The 19,605-nt window shown below is 40.4% G+C and overlaps 1 protein-coding gene across 3 annotated transcripts in view; it reads left to right on the top strand.

Moving 5' to 3' along the window:
• The window catches only part of COL8A1 (collagen type VIII alpha 1 chain), an 87,439-nt gene that overhangs the window by 51,266 nt on the left and 16,568 nt on the right, over window positions 1–19,605 (top strand). For 2 of the 3 annotated variants that reach the window (XM_085071669.1, XM_085071680.1), the window contains one exon: window positions 3,883–3,995. The exons of the other annotated variant lie outside the window; for it this stretch is intronic. The gene's annotated coding sequence lies outside the window, so the exon portion shown is untranslated. The remainder of the gene's footprint in view (window positions 1–3,882; window positions 3,996–19,605) is intronic. 3 annotated transcript variants of the gene reach the window in all.

Here is a 19,605-nt window from a genome sequence, read left to right as displayed (position 1 = left end):
GAATCAGCAGGGCTTAAGTATCTGCTTAAAATAGAAGTTATATTTTTGTGACTACTTAAATTAACTAGGGATCATGCTGTTTCTGTGCTAGGGGAGAGAATACAGGGATTTTCTGATTTTCTGCCTTTCTGCTTTTGCCTTTCTGCACTTGAATTGCAAACACAAAATGCTGTTTTCCAGAGTCAGTTACTACCTGCAGGAAGCAGAGTGGAAGAAGACTGCAAGCCACCTCTCTATATTTGAAGATTTAGTACACAAAAAATAAGTTCTCTCCTTTCATATATGATTTTGCACAAAGTAATTCTTAAGAGAAATTAAATGAAACTCTATCTATCAGGAAATTCAATGCTAAAATGTTCTTTTAGAAATGATTCCTCTCATTCTAATCGCTTTCATATTCCCTCCCTCCCCTCCTTGCTTTTCCAAGAAGTCTTCTCGGGAGTTATTTTCTCTATAGCAAAAAAAGACTTTTGTTGCTTCAAGTTGCTTAACATCATGGCTTGTACTTGGGACCTCTCCCAACAGCCTTAATACATATATCAGGATCTGCCCATGACTGAGTAACAGAGGGAAGACAAGGATTGTATCAGTAGGAAATCTTTCAAGAGATTATTTTTTCAGGTTAAAAAAGAATTCTTGCACCATTTTAAGTTTTCAGTTCTGAAAGTAGTGAAGTGGAAGAATGCACAGCAAGTGATTGGTCTTGGGACATGAAGAGCTGGATAATAATAATAATAATAATAGAATGTTAAAGAAAAGAGAGGGGACAGGAGTTCCCCTAAGAAAAATCACTGGGAGCCTGTTGAGTGATCTGCTGGAGCTGGAATTTGTCTTTTTATTTGTTACACCATGTTGAAAACTAAACTCCCAGCTGATGGTATCCTTAGAGCAGACAAGGCAGGCAGAGGTAGCAGTGGTGGTGTGGGATGGGGAAAGACATGTGAGAATGAAAGGTGGGGACTGAGTGGCCTCTCTGAGGGGAAGTTTAAAGGGGACACGACACTTTTTCTGCTCATGAAGTTGTTTCTCTTCCTTATGACTCCTTCTTTTCCTTCCTTTCCCTCCACCTCAGAGAGAGGACACCCAGAGACCTTCCCTTTACTTCCATTGTTTCCAGCATCACCATCTACACATTTTTCTGTTCTTTTTTGATTGTCAAGGAGGGGTCAGTCCTGGTTTGGAGGGACAGGAACTAGGCCAGGACTGGAGCAGAAAGGCAGAGAAATCCTGCTGGAGATAGAAGGACAGATGTGTCTGCTGCTGCTGTACTGAGGCCCTCTGGTACACACTGGCACTCCTTTACCCTCTCTCTAATCCCACAAAGGCAGTACAGCAGCATGGATGGTACAAACAGGAGGCAGGAATGAGCTGTTTGTCTGAAATGCCTAATCCCTCTCTCCTCAGTCACAGGCAAAGTAGCTTCCATCCCCTTCAGTCTGGCAGGTCTCCATTTTGCTAAGTATGCAAAGCTACTTCTGACTTGGTGACTTCCCCTCATTCACAAAAGAAGCTGAGCCAAAGCCCCAAACCTAAATACCTGCAAGTTGCAGAGAAGTTTGTATCCTGAGCCGAGCTGCAGAGCACAGAGGCATCTCTAAAAGTTCTGATAGGGTGTAGATCTGTTCTGAATTACTGCCTCATTCTTTGAAGGAGAAGGCCTGTTTGTCAGGATAAATAATGAAAACCTGCGCTTCAAAAAACTAGGAAGCAAGTGGCAGTGAAGTTGTGCATAATGCATCGGCATTTTCTGCTCTTCAGGCTTTAGAGTCCTCTCAGAAAGATGCCAAACACACACTTCTTTGAAGAGCTCCAATGAATTGGATTAAATCAATTGCAAACAATCCACAGTACCAGGACATTAGCTCCTACTGGATCCCCAGGTGATCACATATCTCCTAAACTGCACCATAAACTCATCATGGATCTGCTTGCAAGAAATGGGTGGAGTCAGGAGAAAATCACCGCATATTATCTATTAAAGCATGGGTGGATTGGAGACCAGTTTTAGTATAGCCAGAAAATTGAGCCTCCTGTCATTAAAGAGATTTTTAAAAACATATTTTACGCCAGAGGCCAGAAAACTTTGTCATCCTTAATCTAATCCATAGTCTAAGACAAAGCGCCTGGAAAGCCACCGGTTTCTTTTTGAAAGCAGTTTGGGCTTTGAGAGGAAGGTGCTTATCTGGCTGCCATGATGCAGCAGCTCTCAGAGCCCTTGCTGGAGCCACCTGAAAGGAAAAACAGATTCCAGCCAGCAATTAGAAACTCAAGGGCTGTGGGGCAACTGTACTCTGGAGGTACTGGGGCTGATATTTGGATATCTCCTTTCTGGCAGAAAACACTCCTCTGTGTGGAAAATTCAAGCTTCTTGTGTTAAAATGCAGTGTTCTGAAAATAATTTAACTAATTCTTTTGTCAGATTTGAGAGACCTTACAATAGCCCTGGTGTGGCATTGAGATGAAACAGGGTAGTGGGCCGATTTGAAATGGCCTTGAATAAATCTGAGGTCAATCAGTTAAGCAGGTTTCCCTTGTGAAATCAGTACTGCTCTCTTTCCAAATGCTTTCTCCCCCTAAGGTTTGCATGGTCTCGTGGTGGCCAGGCCACCCAGGGCAGAGCTGCCTGGGGCCCACTGGGTGCTGGGGTACAGGGCACTGCTGCAGTGCAGCCTTGCAGAGGTCAGGAGCCACTGCTCTTGAGTTTGCATTTTGCCCCCGCTGATAAAATGCCAAAAGTAAATGGAGAGAGACCTTTGGATGTGTTTGGCTCCTTGGAGAGCTTACTCTGACTGCTGGGAAATCAGTGGCTCTGGACAGTGAAAACACAGGCAAGGAAGATCTTAGGCCAAATACCTCAACTTTCAAACACAAAGTTGATCAGCACGTGAAGAGGAATCACCCTGCTGTTCTGTGAGCTGGGTTTCAGTAGCCCATGGCTCCACGTGGGATGGATGCTGAGCAGCAAGTGCAGTGAATATGGTGAGCAGCTGAGGGCAGGGAATATGCAGAGAGCTCCAGGAACATCCCCAGCTCTGATCCAGCACAGCACTCGAGCACATGCTCACTCCAGCTGGAGCACACTTACCTCAAATGCTCCACCCACAACTGAACCCTAAACATCTCGATGGCAGCTGAACCCAGCAGATTGCAGAGACTCTTCCCAGTCATGTCAGAGGGATTTGTGTCAGGCGAAGCACATCGGACTTGGTGGCAGCTGTGTGAGAATGATCAGACTATAAAATAGCAGAGCAGGTTTTATTTTATATAAGACACTAGCATTGTCTGTGACTCCTCTTTTCAGTATCCTCACACTATGGGTGCAGTAATGCTTTGGACTTTGGTAGTTCCAAGCACAATGCCTTTTTGGAACTAATGGTTTTATTTATGCATTGCATTGCTTTACATTTTCATGGGCACAACACACAGGGAGAAATATGAGATTAGGTAAAAGTTTTTCATCTCTGTTTCAGACTGATAATTTTATACCTTGTAAACTGAAAAAGTTATGCAGTGTCTCTGTAGAAGGGTGGGAACAAGGCTCGAGGCACTTTTGAAATCCAAACCCGTATTTTGATTTACAGCATAATTATTACAGGATTGCCAACAAAAACACCGAACACTAGGATTTTTGGTCCAAATTCAAACTGCTACATCAGTTTTCACAAGCACTGAATAACTGAAAAGGCTACTAAAAGTGAATGAGTTGCCAGGTTTTCATACTTCTGAACAGTAGACCTTGAATAAGAAGCCAGAATATGGAATTACAAGACTATGTTAAGCCACTACATTTGAAAGTTTTGACCAATATTTCTTAGTATTTCTGGTGGGGGAAAAATGAATAGCATGCTCATACATTTCTTACAAGCTTTCTTTTCCCCCTAGGGACCAACTTAAAATCAACCAAGTAACACTGGGCCTAACACAATCAGGAAATCTCGGTCTCTTAGCGTGAAAAGCAACCAACCTGTCCTTCTGCCCTGTCCTGAAATCTAAATGTAAGTATATTCAGCTTTGCAATCCTAAGCAAGTTCTATGTAATGCCAAAAACAAAATGCAAAGGCTTAAAACTGAAGTTGTCTTAAAGCCATCACCCACACAGGATTTGATCAATTATTCAAGTTTTTGCTACACACCAAAGCGTTTGAATTTCGAGTGGTGAATTATATGGTACATAAATTTTGGTGATCATCCTCAGCAGCACTTTTTATCATAGATAAAGAAACCTACCCTTTCAGTCATTCTCCATTGTTTAACAGGAGAGAACAGGTAACTTTGGCATTTCATGTTTATGTAAAGAAGCTTGGTTTAAATCTATTTTTATGGTCAGAAAAGAGTCAGCACAGGTTTCATTAAAAAAGAAATGTCAAAAAACATTTTACCCTGAGAATAGAGTGAACCACGCTATTGATGTGCTTTTGATCCCCAGAAAGCATATGTACACGTGTCCACTTCCATATGTATGCACATGCTAAAATAAACAGCAGTAACATTCATTGAGAAATCCATACTTAATACAGTGTTTAGTTTAGCTCAACAATGGGAAGGATATGTTAAACATCATTCTGAGCCTTAATGGAAAAGTTTCTGACAACGAGACATTAGCTCATACTGTCCACAGTCATCTTATGCCTCTGACTATTGTTTGTTATCAAGTGCGACTTTTGGAAGAAAAAATGCATTATTGCTTAACAAGTTGCATTGCAGTAGTGTCCTGCACTCTGTTTTGGTTTCTAGAAAGCTAATTAACAGAATCCACATGGTAGGATTCAATCACATAAATTCCTCAGACTTTCCAGACATCTTTTAACAAGGATGAGTGCCACATTCAATAGCATTTCTCGCTCACAGAGAAATCATACACAGTTTCTCTGAAATGAAAAACCAGCAGAGCTACACAAACATGACTCCACAATGTGGCTCTGGAGCAGCAGCCCTGGCACAGACCCCACTCTGGGGTTCACTGGGTTGGGTACCCACTGGGGAGCACATGAACCCAGTGGGGTGGACTGGTGCAGTGACAGGATTTTAGGATCTCTGGCCACTCCGCAGCCGGAGCTGTCCCTGGTAACTGTTCCACCCAGGATGCACTGCTGTGATCTACCCTATACTGGGTGAAAGAAAAGTCTAACAAGAAAAAAAGGAAGAAAGAAAAAGCGAAAAAAAATGCTCAAGGCTCCAGCCCACAAACTACTGACAGAGAATATAACACTTTTCAGCTATTATTTACATTCCCCCGGAGTATCCATAAAGTTTTAGAGCCCATCCACTTAACAAAACATCATCCAAGAATGGCAGTGGACTTTGATAATTCAGCTGCAAAGTTTCTGTAGCAGTTGATGAAAAGACTGTGTAACAGTACAGCTCTTTACATTAGTAATTTTTTCAAACCTTTCGATAAATATCTTCTGTCACATAATAATATAGATTGCATTTTAAAAGTGTGTTCACTATTTTAGAGTGCTTAACCTACAACAGGTGAAACTAATATAAGCTATTAAATATAGCTGCTATACAGAAAAAAGCAACAGTTAAGCTAAGCATTACAAATTAGCACCCACTACTTTTCATGAGTGGCAGGATTTCTTTGAGAAAAACACTGTCCTCAACAATTCACCGATATCAAGGAACAGAGAATTAAGGGAAAAACAAACTTAAAAAGGGGTTGAAAGTTCTGGAAAATATTGTTACTTCCTTTTTTTCTTTTAATCTGTTCCAGTGAATGGAGAAGAATTTCAGCAAAACATTCAGATCTGGATAGAATGAAATGAAAAGGAAACAAAGCCCTCTATCTGTAGCAAGAATACAGAAAATTTTCAGACTTGAGCATCAACTGGCAGATAGACTTGAAAGGCATTTGGGTCAAATAGAAGTCCTGAGCTGCTACCAAAATCAACAGTCTAATTGTCTCAGCTGAAACTGGGGCTTAGCTGTTGGGTTTCCTGTAACTAAACCCTGCCACAAACAGCTCTGCTAAGTTTTTCCTCTAATAATAAAATAAAATACATCAAAATTAAGATAAATACAAGAGACAATGAAGATGAGTATGTAGTTCCCAACACAGGGAGGGGAGCAGACGTTAGAGAAAATTCTTGAGGATATCAAAATAGTTCTTGTCAGTTCTAAATGGTTAACATGACAGTTCTTTAAAAATAAACAATCATACATCTGAAAGTAATTGCTAGACTAAGAGATTTATTTTATTTAAGCAATAAGGTATTTTAAAAATGTACTTAGAATGTCTAGCTTGCTTCAAATTGCTTTGGTTTTCTACACAGTGTCATGGTAGTCACTACCCACCCAAAAGTGGTATTTTAATAATATTTTTAAATTTAAAAACAACAATGGAAATGAAGAAAGCAAAACTATTCAGAAAGGTTACCAAAATGCACAGTTTAACTTCAGACAGTTTCTAATCTGATCAGGAAGCAGAATGAAATGAAAAAATGCTGTGCTGAATTCAGAGGCACTGGGTCAGGTGATAAAGTTATACAATTTTATGTGGATTTACTGAGGTTGTATTTTAAAATCCAAAGCAAACCTAAGTGACTGAAAGTAATGTTTCAGTTTATATAGCCTGATATTTTTTCTGTCTATCCTTTTTCCTGTTGAACTGCCTTTGATGCCTCTCAGTGTATAAACTTCTTGAACATAGGCATCTTCTCCATCCTCAGTTTTCTCCTCATTTTCTTGTGCTTTATGTGCTTCCATTCAATCCCTACTTATCTGATAATAAGGATTAGTTTACCGGTCTGCCTTCTCCCTGTCTGACTTGGGGAGCTGGAAATACTGGATGACTTTTAGTAGAACTAAACCTCAAATTACTCAAGTATTTATGGAAATGTTACCTTACATTTCCAGGACCATTTATTTTAAATAGGAGTCAGTTGCTGGACTCCTTTACTCACTCATGAAAACCTAGCATCAGATTCCTCTCAGCAGCTTTGGATGGGAGGAAATTAAAGGAGAATTACAAAAGACAAATCTTTTCCAAACACAGCAGTGTTATTCAATAGCTTAGAAATTTACTTTTCTTTTCCTGTTGGTGAATGTGGTTTCTTTAACTAATCCAAGCATTATTGTGAATAAACCCAATCGTTGCTTTTGTCTGTGTTTTGAAGAAGAGGGGCTTGTTTAGGGCTTTAGCAGCGATAATTGACACATAAAGCTCCAGTACAGAAGAACACATAAAAAGAGCAAGATAAACTTGCCTCCACAAATCATTAGAACTGGGGATATTGTATAGATACCTCCTGCTTGCTGTTAGTGACCACGATGACAAGTTTATGATCCCAGGCTGTGCTAAGCAAAGACCCAAGGAACCTACTGCTCATTAATTCTCTGCTTCCAAGTCCCCTGCTCCCCAGACCAACTCGCATGAAAAGAACCTGAAGCCAGTAGGCAGCAGATTTTTATACTGATAACAAGAAGTTTGTGGAAGACTGGAACAATGTGCCTCTCTGATTTGGGAAACAGTTATACCAACCAATAATCTTCTCATGGGTTTTGCATTATGTATAAATTCTCCTGTTTATATGCCGAAGCATATGGTTTATTAACAGGTAGCGCATTAACAGTAACATATAGAGCATACAGCTGCCATCATCACTTTGCATTTGTTTTCCACACATTTTCCATAGCTTTCACATTCAGGGAAATGTAGCACTAAGTGAAAAGTCTTCTTTCAAAAGTTTCATTAACATACTGTATCATGGAATGATTCCTTATGAACTCACTCAGTTTCTTTTGGAAATACCAATGTATTTTCTATGCAGAAGTCTCTCAGGAAATGTTATATTTTAAGACAGTTTTTTAGACCCTAAAAAAGTTCAGACACAACTCTATTAATACCTTTGCCTTGTAAAGTTTAAGGAATGCTACCACAATGTGAAATGAAATTTGAAATATAGTCAGAATAAGTGCCCATCTAATACTAAGAGTTCAGCTAAAACATTTGTTAAATAATTCAACCTGGTATTTCATTTCAAAGGAGTTTTCTGTAGCTGTCAGGTTTATTTAAGTAACTGATTAGGCTGTCCTGTTTTAACGGGCAAAGTTGTGCAAATAGCAGCAAAAATTACAGTTCACAGTAGTCTTCCATAGGAACAATTTCACAATCACAGGATGGCTGAGGTTGAAAAGCACCTCTGGAAGTTACCTTGTCCCATCCCCCTGCTCAAGCAGGGACACCTAGACTGGTTGCCCAGGACCATGTCCAGAAAGCTTTTGAATTATTTCCAAGGATGACACTCCACAACCTCCCTGGCAATCAATGCCAGTGTTCAGTCATCCTCACTTTTCCACTCTCTCTACTCATTCTCACAATTTCTACTTTACACATCTGAAATTTCCCCTGCACTTGTTCTCTGCAAAAGTCTAGCTCATCATTTACAAGGGTGGATGAATATTGAAGCATAATGCTGAAATCAGGGATATTTCATTTAAGAAGGCAATGCAGCTCTTTACTGAATGTATTTTGGACCATTCAGTCAGTAGTCAGCTGTGTACTCCCATGTAAATGGAAGATGGTGTAAATGGAGTCAGCTGTACAGCAGCAAGGACTCAGGACGCAACTTGGGAATGTGAGCTATGCCAGCTGATGGCAAAGCTAAGACTTTCTATAGAATATTTCCTTTGGGTGCAAACAGCGTATTTTATGCTACTTTACTTGCATTACAGCTATTTTTAAGTAATCCAAAGAATGGAGACTTAAGTATTTTGAATGGGCAAAAGGTCTGGTATGTGCTCAGGTCCCCCCTCCTGTGCAGTGTTTGTGAAGCTGTCCCTTGATAAATGACAAACTGACAAGGCAAAGAAAAGGCAACAGCATGGAGCCTGTGCTGACAGTGTAAACAGAAATTTGAGTTTAGCGGACAAAGTTCACAGTTTGCAGTGAAAGGTCGTAAGGATTTCAGGCATTTTTGGTATTTTGTCTCTGCTGTCTGCACAATATCAAGCAAATAAAAAACCCCTGACAGACAGCTTCCAATTCTGTATACTTGGCATCCCTGCTCAGCCTGAAGGAACACGGGAAGCTCTGTCTTTGGCATTCTACAATTATTTGAGGACACGCCATCCTAACAAAGCTTTAACACTTACTCAGCCCCAACTTTCCATGTGATGTTTGATAAGCTGAAAGGCTTACCCAGCTCAGTTAAGCACAGTGGCCTGCACTTTTTTTGCTGAAAATTTAGCATGATGAGGAAGAGTTCTAATATCTTAACTCTCAACAGGTTATGTTTGTTTTTTCCCAACCAATGCAGAGTCACATTAAAATATATCAAATACTTTTATGAGAAATCTCCTACAATCTGCAGTTGAACCAAATGAGACTTATATGAATCTGACTTTTTATTATTGTTTTTATTATAATTTTTGCCTGCTGTGAGTTCATTCGCTCCTCTGGGTATTATTAACACCTCTCTCAGGAAAGGTTTAGCTCTGGCCTGTGAAACACTGACAATGACATTTTTATTTCCTGAACTCAATTAAATATATACCAAGAGGAGATTGTTTTCCTGGAGGTGTGCAACCTCAGGAATCTAAACAAGAGTTATATTATTTATGTACCTCAGATGTGACTGCAACCACTGCTTTTTGTGAAATCACTACTTGCAGTATACAGGCCTGTGCTGCAGAAATGAGAAAAAAAATCTTCTGTATTAATCTTGTCTTTGGTTGCATCTCTCCTGGACTCAGAATATTCAGAGATATCTTAGGAGTCTGAATGGGATTAAATAGTAAAAATAGGACCGTAGGTTAGCCAGGCATTAGCTGAATTTTTTGCAAAATGTATTCTTTTCCTCTTTCAAATGAGCTTTTTCTTTGTGTTCCTAACTTCACAACCCCTGGCATATCTCAGCATGATCATACCTGGGGAGTTTGTTGTGCACACTGTGAGTGCCAAACACTCAAGCCCATGTTGTATCTACAGGTGCTGAACATGCCTGATGAGGTTTTCCCTGTTCCTCCCACAGGCATACCTGACAATGTCATGAGGGATTTAATTCCAGTCTCAGATGCTTGCATACTTTGCACACCTTGTCCTTCAGGCTCAGACACAAGACCCATTCCAGTCACTGTGCAACATATTCCTTCATATCCTTCTAGAGACACATATTTTTGTACCTTGAAATACAAATTTCTTTACTGTACCTGAAACCTGATGTCCATTCTAACCAGCTTAGAATTATAGTTAGCCCAGGTAATAGTGGCTGTGAAGAGATGAAGATTTAAGGTCTCACCAGACAATCCTCCTTTGACTTCCCTCTCCTTTTATTTTCTCTCCCCCCTCACTTTTTACCTAGATATGCACGATTTGTCTGAGATTTGGTAGTGCTGAATGGAGCAGAAAAGATATCTGAATGTAGATGTTACCTCCTCCTTCTATGCCCAGATGTGGAATACAAACACTATTTCACACTGTGATTAAACTCAGCCAGGAATGCATATGACCCCTAAATGGGAGTTATAATGCATAGGAACTGCAGACACACAAACTTTGTTCCCTTTCTTCCCTAAATATAGTATGATTAGGATCAAAGGGCTCATGCTTACCATTTTCTGCTCACCATCAGAAAAATCTGCAGGTTTTGCTGTGCTCAGAGCAAAGCACATTCCAACTTGATACAATTCCACAACAGCTAAAAGCAAAGTCTCTTGCCTTTTGACAAACGAGAGAGTCTGAAAAGTTAAATACAGTCTAAAAGACAGGGAGCCAGAAAGGACGAAAAGGAAAGGTATTTGTTAAGGCTTAGTTTTTATCATATTTTGCCCTGGTCAACACAGGGAATACTCTGTTTGTAATGAGCTCTCTGTATGTGATCGAAGTACCCAAAATAAAGGAAGACTTTCCTCATTCAAAGGCACAGGAAAACACTGTGCCTTAAAATACGATTTTACCTTTACCAGAAAAAAATGTCTTTCATTTATCACAACACAGAAGGCAGTGAAACACAGCCGTGCAGCAGCCAACATGGGCCACAGCACCTATATAAAGGGCAGTTATGTGAGCATGTTTTTATTGCTGAAATGCAAAAGGAGTGTTAGACCCGTGTCTGTGCTGAGCGGATGGCTCACGCCACCTACAGGGCAACATCCATACCGAGACGTGTCCACTCCCAAAGATTGCCCGTGAAAACCCAATGCAGTTTCCATCCTGATCAAAAATTGCTCCAACAGACATTTGAACTGGCTGCAGCACCTGTCAGTATTTAAATATATATACATAGATAAGAAACATTTGGTACTCAGATGCTACACCACTTGGCATTCAGTGCGCTTGATTTTATAAATATACTTGCTAACAATCCAGTTTTTATTCTGGTTACAAATAAGGATCCATGAACATCTAATTCTCCTTTGTTATTGCCACAAATTAGTTACGGTGACTGTATCTGGAATTAGGAAAGTTATACAAGATGAGTTTTAAATGCCAAACCCATTCTGTCTCCTAAAGGCTGCAGTAAGGAATCTAATAAAACTCCAAAGCTGACAAAGCGGCAGTTGTTCATAAGAGCTGACCATCCCTGAACTGCCCTATGTAGCATTTGCATTAAGCCAAGATGAATCCCAGTGTGCAGCTGTGGTGCTGAAGAAGAAAATGTCTTAGATTACAGCTGTAGAAATAGTACTCTATCCTTTGGAATAACAGTATTGCCTGTACAGAACTGTGCAAGTACCAGCCTTCCCACTGCTTTCAGAGGCTCATTTCCATCACCCATTTCAGCTTTTTTCACTCATTAGCATGACCTAGTCCTTAAGTCATAACAGGTCAGCTCCAAAAGCAGGTCACAGCCTGGGCAGCTAAGCTTGAATGTGGGGGTCACTGATGGTGGTAGGAGTCCTTCCCCCAGTCCCTAGAGCAAAGGGCTAATCCTCTGGGATAGCAGCCCCAGGCTGGCTCGCTTTGCCACCCTGGGAGAGGGGAGAGGTGGAGGAACCAGAAACAGGTGAAGACAACATGGACTGCAGCATCCCCTCCCCACCCAGCTGGAGCACTGGAAACAGCCTGTGGCAGGAGGCCAGTGCATGCCAAAGACATGGCTTCCCCATGAATTTTACCCAAATTATGCCCTGCTTTGTCTTCTTTCAGCAGAATCAGCTGTTTACAGCATGACAAGGACTTTCGTGATTAAAACAAAAAAATAATTCCAGACCGTATTACACTCTTTTCTCTTTTTAATGTACTAGAGGCCAGTATGATTTTTGGTCTGTGCTTCTTTACCCTTTTCACCTTCTTTCTCCCCAAGACTTCTGCAGTCTCAGTGAATGACATATGGGAAAGTTGGCAGTAAGGAAGGCTCCCTTCCTGTTTCTCAGGAGATGAATCAGCTACAAACATGAGGCACTTGTTCGGTTCAGCCATGTTATCCCAATTTTACTCATGGACAACGCCATTGATGCAATGGAAGATTCTTTTAAATTACATTTAATTTAGAGATGAGTATCAGAGTGTAAAGTGTAGAGTTGTAAAGTTTCCTTCCAGTAAGACCTGCCATCTTCTTGACAAAGGTCTTTTCAGGAAACTACATTTTTGCATCTCACAGCCCTGGAGAGAGCTCATCAAGACTGACTTGGGGTCTCTTGTGTGGCTTTATTTGAAGTCAGATGTTCCTGTGTAAGCAATCAGCTGCAGGGACTGGTAACTGTGGGAGACAATGCAATGCATAAAAAAGTTTACTGCCACTTACTGCCACAATTGGAGTAAAATTCATTTGGAAAAAGTGTAAGCCAGTATTTCCTTAGTTTTCTTGGGGCAGCATGTTCTCATAAGAGCCAGGAACAGTTTTCACAATTATCCTTTTCTAACCCACTCCCTTCCAGCACTGTAGGAAGAAAGAATATCTGATGAGAATAGTAAACATTCAGCGCATTAATGTTTCACCATTCTGAATCAGAACACCAGCCCCACATTCAAAGGTAACAACTGGGGGAGGCTGTGTTCTGCAGTAAAAACCACTGGCTTTTCTGGACAATGTCACCTCAGCTCATTAAAAATGTAAATCCTGTGGCAGCACACAGCTGAATAAGGTCATAGAAATGCATTCTAAAATGTGGTAACCTTCAAATTGGGCTTTTCTTGAGAAGCATCTACATTATAATTACAATGGCACCATTGCATTTCTTTGCAAAACAATTCAATTTAGGATGATTACTTTTAGTCAGTGAGGCATCATCACCAAGAGTGAAAAAGGCTGAACTATGAGTAAGTTTAAAGTGTTTTAGTAGTGAGTTTAATACATTTGGAAGCCTGGATCCTCGTATGCTTTTTTTTGCACTAATTTTCTGTGGTTGGACAAAGATATTGTGTGTAACAGCACACAATATGCATCATCCCTTTGGTTAAATTATAAAAAAGGCTAACATCTAACTTGTCCATGTCATGTTATTTGGCAAAATAATGATGTAACTAAATGGGTTTAAGTACCAAAACCATATGAATCCATTTACATTTAAACTTTTTTTCCCCCTCATTTACAAAATAATGCTTTTGTTAGAGAATAAAATTCAATGAGCTTCATATGTAACGGGTGGGATTCTGCAACTCAATTATTTGTTCATCACAATGGCAAGAGAAACTCCAGCAGACAAATGATCTAGCAGATTTATAGACCTGATGGCAACACTGACACTTGGCCCGCAGAGCTCCCAAGCCAGCCAGTGAGGAGCAGTCTTTTCCACAGGTATGATGTGGCTTTTCTGGTGGCATCAGCTAACCCATGGTGAAGGATATGAGTAGAACATTTACAGGCCTACTTCCAGCTAAACTAAGAAATCTTTGAAGTATGAGATGTTGATTTCATGAGTGTTTAAAGAAAACTTCTGCAGGAAATGGGATCCACATGCATGTTTTTTGGGAGTTCCTTGTAAAACAGTAGTCAAGTCTGAACATAAGTATATACTTTTAATGTGATAGGTTTACATTACAGGTTCTTTCCTCATTCTCCTACTGCCTGTAGGTCTGTACATCAACAGAGACATCCAAAGTCTGCTTTCATTTAATTAAATGGGATCTTTGTCGCCAGTTGGAAAAAAAAAATTAGATATATGAAATAATGTCTGTTCTCATGACATTTCCAGCCCAATTTCCAGGAAGACTTCAGGATAGTTTTGAATAGATTAAAAGAATGATAAGAAAAACATTTCTTTAAAAGAAAATAATTAAAGGAAAGCAACACTCCCACTTATCTTCCAACTCTTCCATCTTTGGAAAATTTCCTTTTAGCTCAGAGGGGCTAGGCTAGTGAAGCTGTTCATCTGGGACATCCCATTATGTTGTAACTGGCAAGAGAAGATGCAGTAAAATGGTTTCAGTAACAATCACTGTTGTCCACTTCAAACCAGATACATTTAACCACTCTGACAATTTCTACAATAGAATACCAATATCAATAAATAAGGCACATGCAAAAGTTAGGACTCAGCGATTCTGTTTTTTCTGCTTATAAATAGGAATTACCTCCACTGCAGTCAAAATGCTTCTATAACTGAGAACAGAATCTGGGCCGGTAGTGGATACCTGTTTACTTAGCTGCACAATAGCTGGCCAGGGTTTGGGTATTTTTAAGTTAATATAAACCAGAATGATTCTAATTTTACTGCCTGAAAATGGTAATTTCATAGATCTAAACTGACATTTGTTCCTTGCCAAAATATTTTGCACTGGCACTTACTGTTGGAAAGACCAGGTTTTTTTCTACTGCCAAGAACTGAGTAAAAGTCAGCCAAATTATTCAGTTCTTAATTGAGCAAAATTCTCATTGTAGTTTTGCTTGATTAGGAAAAACAGGCTACAGTGTACTGCATGGATAACTGTCTGGGTATATATAGGTTGAGATTAAATTTAAAATATTTAACAACTAGCAAATTTTATACAGGTTACAGTTGTCATTGAAATTGATGAGATTATCTACAGATGTCAAGTTGCCTGTCTGCACAAGTGACCAGTGCTCTGACTGCTGAATTTCACAAGCTTCTAATGTTGCTAATTGTTACATGGAAGTAATTAACTGAATAACTTGAGAAAAATCTATTCCAGATCATGTAGGGCCCCAAATTACTGAAATCTAGGAAATACACTTTTTACTTTAAAAAATAGATATTCAACAGTATAATCAATACACAAGAACTGGTGGAACACAAGTTTCTCAAAGTTACAGTCACTACTGCACGTAGTTTTCCATCATATCTGTTCAGATTTCTGCATTTTATCTGTGCCACAGATCCTCCCAAGGAGAATTACTAGACCTTCATAGTCAGGAGGTTTCATGAAGTATTAAACTTCAGCAATCATTTTTCGCCTGAGGCAGACAAGGGAAAACTTGCCAGGAAATTCTTCAGCAATATTGCGTTAACAATTTTGCATTTTCAAATGAAAAATAAGTAGGTTTGTCTTCTCTTCCATAACAGTTATCACTGGGCTATGAATGCCCATACAGCAGTGTTGTATGGTCACAATACACTGATGACTGTAAGTGCAGAAAACACAAATCTCTCCCCTTCCTCTGGGTAACTTGTCATGGCTTAGTCCTCTGAACACAAGTTCATTTCAGGTGTCACATTGAATCAAGATTCAATTCCTCATCAAGATGAGGACTTCATTCCAAACCAAAGACATAATGGCATGTGATCCTTACTATTATAATAAATATAATCCTTATTACAGTACCCACAAAAGTAAATAATTTTCAATATACCATTGTTAAGAGACTGTTTTATCTGGGGAATAAATATTAAGTACAAGAAAGGATAAAACAAGATATAGCTGTTAGTCAGAGAGAGAGGAGAGAGAAGTAAGAAGGCATTCAGGAAAAGTATAAGTAGAGTTTAACAGCAGTTCTCAAAGGTGATTTATGAGATTTGTACACATATTAGGAGATAATCCAGTCCAGAGCCTGAGTAGACAAAAGAAACAAAACTGACAAAAAATTAAATACACCAAATTGAGGGTTTTTTTCAATTTCTTAGTGATTTTGATTACTGGCACTGCCTTTTAGGTTGGAGGGCAGTAATTTATTTCTAAGATACTACCTGAAACTAATCCATTTAAAGGCAATGACATTGTCATGTGGCAGCAGTTTGTACATTCTGCTCTCTATGTCTTAAAAGAAGAGATGAAAACCCTCCATAAATTTGCCTTACTTCCCCTTTCTGCATATTACTTTCAAAAAGCTGTGATGAGAACAGTATCCAATGAAAGAGCAAACATGGGTGCCATACACTCTCAGAGACTATAAAAGCTTTTAGATTTTTGTCCAGTACAATCACTGCTGATTTATTATTAAAGCTTAAATTGGTGACGATGGAAGAAATTGGATTACGTCTCAGTTCCAAGCAGAGAGCTGTTAAATCTCTGGTATCTCAGTTAATTCCTTCCCACATTCCCCTCCATTCCAGACCAAGCTTTCCTCCAGGCATTTCTTCCTTTGCCTGCCATGAAGCTGCTGTGCTCTGGGATCCCCTCAGCCAGCAGTGTGAAAACAGCTACGTCACCACAAGCTACTCATACAGATGCAGAAACACCAGCAAAGCTGCCTTGGGGTTTTGATTTCTTTATTTGAATTCTTCCTGCACTCTCCCAGCACTTTGCTCAAGGCTGCTGGTTTGGCTGCTTCTCAGCTACAAGCACCTTACCATTTAGTGTTGCTTCAGCAGTGAAGTGCTCCTGCTCTAAACACAGCCCAAACTGCGCCCTGCATCCAGTGCTGGCACTTCTCCAAGTGTCTCACAGAGCTGCAAACACACCTTTGAAAACACTAGCCCCTGGGTGACTTTACGAGTACAAACTCTGAGTATAGTGCTCTAAGGAGCTCATTCCTGCAGGATCTAATCGGCCTTACTATTTAACTTCTTGAGAATTTTGAAACAATTTTCGGGCAGCACTGTTCAAACATAAGAAAAAACTGTCTCATTCTGATCCTGTGGGCCATAATTATGGCCCAGAATATCTCTCTCATTAGCACAGTTAAGCAAACCTTCCACAAAGCAGATTAGTAGTATTTCTGTAAAGAACACGTGATTTCTGCTAACATCTGAAAATCTGAGGGGGTTTCTTGACCAATGGCAAAATTAACTTGGAATTAATGCCGGTGCCCCATCGCAGGGTCAAACAAAACACATAAATGAGAATAATTTTAAGCATTGCTGATAGCCATCCTGCTGGTATGAAACATAACTCCATTTTCCTTGCTAGAGAAATACCAGCCTAGCAGGTTTATTTTTGAATTTGGTTGAGCCATGGCCTGTAGGTAGCCATAAACCTTTGGTTCTGATGTTCAGCAATAAGAATCTGGTGGAAAAAGTTTGCAGGGAAAGATATGACATTATTTAAGCACTGCTTTTTCTAACGCCAGATTTTGTTGAATTAGTCATTGTTGATTTAACTGCATCATCCTGGGAAGATCTAGCACACATCTCAATGACACCTTTGCACAGATATGAGAATAATTTTTAATAATACTTACCTGCTTTTAAAAAGTCTAGGTTTTGAAACAAAAAGAGGAGGACGGGGCAGAGAATGGAGGCCTTAGCTGATCAACCATACAGGATACAGAACCTTTCAGATCTTAATCCATGAGGGGATGTTTGCATCTGGCTCCATAATGGAGTCCACATGCCTGAATTAGATGCTGGGAGTCCATGCATGTGTGTAAGTGGAGTTAAGTGCCTCAGAGGAGGATTCACAAAAGCCACTGTTTGGGGACTTGCCTAAGCCAGCCAAATAGGAAAAGCTGAAGACTGCAGTTTATCCTAAATCCTAGCTCTCTCCTGGGTTTAACTGCCTTCTGGTGAAAGAAGTACACAGGCACAAGTCCCTCCACTCTCAGCTCATAGCTCAAAATCCTCTTTTGAAAGCAGGTGCCAAATTTTTCTTTCAAACTCCAAGCAACCATCAGCAGCAGCTCAAGCACAGTCTTACTTGGGCTGAGGAACACAGCTCTAATTCCTTCCATTAGCAAAAGGTGCTTCTGAAGTTTGCATTCTCTCCCAGGCATGCCTGAGCCAGCAAGCTACAGGCATCAGCTAAGAGGTGGGTAAGAGCTGGCACAGGTCACAGCACACCCAGGAAGCCATAGGGAGGAGGGAAAGCCACAAGAGACTTTGTCTGGAAGCCTGGGAGGTGTCCACAGGCAAAGGGAGCCTCAAGTCCACACCCAGCGCCAAGAAAGGCTTGTGCACTGGGACCAAGGTGCCTTTGAGGAGGATTTCAGTGGTCTGACAGCTCAGGCACATCTTATCAGTTCCTGATCAGGGGCTTGGATTTCAATTGTGGATTGAAGTGCTTTAATTATCCTCTCCAATCCTATATTCTCCTGTGCTTCCAGCCCCAGCTCTGCCTCATAGTGCTGCAAGAAGCTGAAGAGAGGCTGGTGTCCACCTTTGATCCAGCTGAGCAGCTGGGTAGCTGCATGTTTGTCAGCGTGTCCCTTCATCCTGGCTGCAGCAGCGATGAAACACAAGTGCCGGCTCCCGCTGTGGATATTTTGTAACTCTTAGTCCCCAGAGCTGAGCACTGACCGGCTTTCCAGGCTGTGTTTTTGTTAGTCTCAATCACCATGAGCCCAAATGGCTGCACCAAACATTCAGATTGTTTTCCTTGAGTACAGCTGAGAGACTTGAGTGACTGATAGTATTTGCTCTAAAGGGCTTGGCTTTGCTTTCCTTTGGTCTTGGTTGGGTTGTTCCAAGGTGACGCATATGGTTATTTCAAGTCTTTTCAACCATAGCATATTGGATTGCATATAGGAAATTAACTCCACCTCATGACATTTTTGGAATTTAAATGACTATATATTTTCATGGATCCAGGATAAGTGTGTGTGAGTGGGGTGGGGAGGGTCTTGTGTGTGTGTGTGTGTGTGTGTGTGTGCTTCAGAAGTATCCTTTTTCTTTGCTGTGCTTTAGAGAGGCGAGGCAAACCTTTGCTATAAGGATTCACTGGATCAAACCAACAGGGAGTATTTGACAACTGAGGTTGAAGTTTTTTTGGGTTGTGTCCTGCTATCCTTATTTCTGCATTTGCAGACTGGGAAGTGAGGGGTATCTGTGTAGGCCTGTGCATGTACCACTTGTTAACAAGTAATGATGACTTATAACTTTGTCTCTCTGCCCCTCCACTGATGTGTGCTTTTGTGCTGAAACAGACTGCAGTAAGATGCATTTCTTACCTGCTGCACAAGAGGGAAAATCAGAAGGTATTTAGGAACAGATCTATTCTGGCATGACACAGGGATGTGGGTGCAGCCCAGCCATGGTAGCATAGAGTTTTTGGTGATTTTCAGTGGTGATTTGCATGCAAGTGCCAGATGATGGAGAGATCTACACTGGTAGATCCATCTAGCAACTTCCACCTTCATTCTGCCCACAGGTGTGACCCAGAGTACAAAGGGTCCTTCATAAAAATCACAAGCTCAGTTTTGAAACCATTTTAACCGAGTGTTTAGTTGTAGTTATTGTCATCTTAGTATTTATCAAGAAAAGTAGCATAATAGTAAAATCATTTACCCATTTAGGAAATACGTTCGTGAAATGAGATCTGCTTGAATTTTGTGAATGGTGTGTCAGTTCATGATTAGCACATCCTAACAAATATGATACCTGCCATAT

The sequence above is a fragment of the Lichenostomus cassidix genome, chromosome 1 (assembly GCF_008360975.1).
Source record: "Lichenostomus cassidix isolate B80296 chromosome 1, HeHo_3.0, whole genome shotgun sequence".
NCBI lineage: Eukaryota > Metazoa > Chordata > Aves > Passeriformes > Meliphagidae > Lichenostomus > Lichenostomus cassidix.
This window is presented reverse-complemented; position numbering and strand designations above follow the sequence as displayed.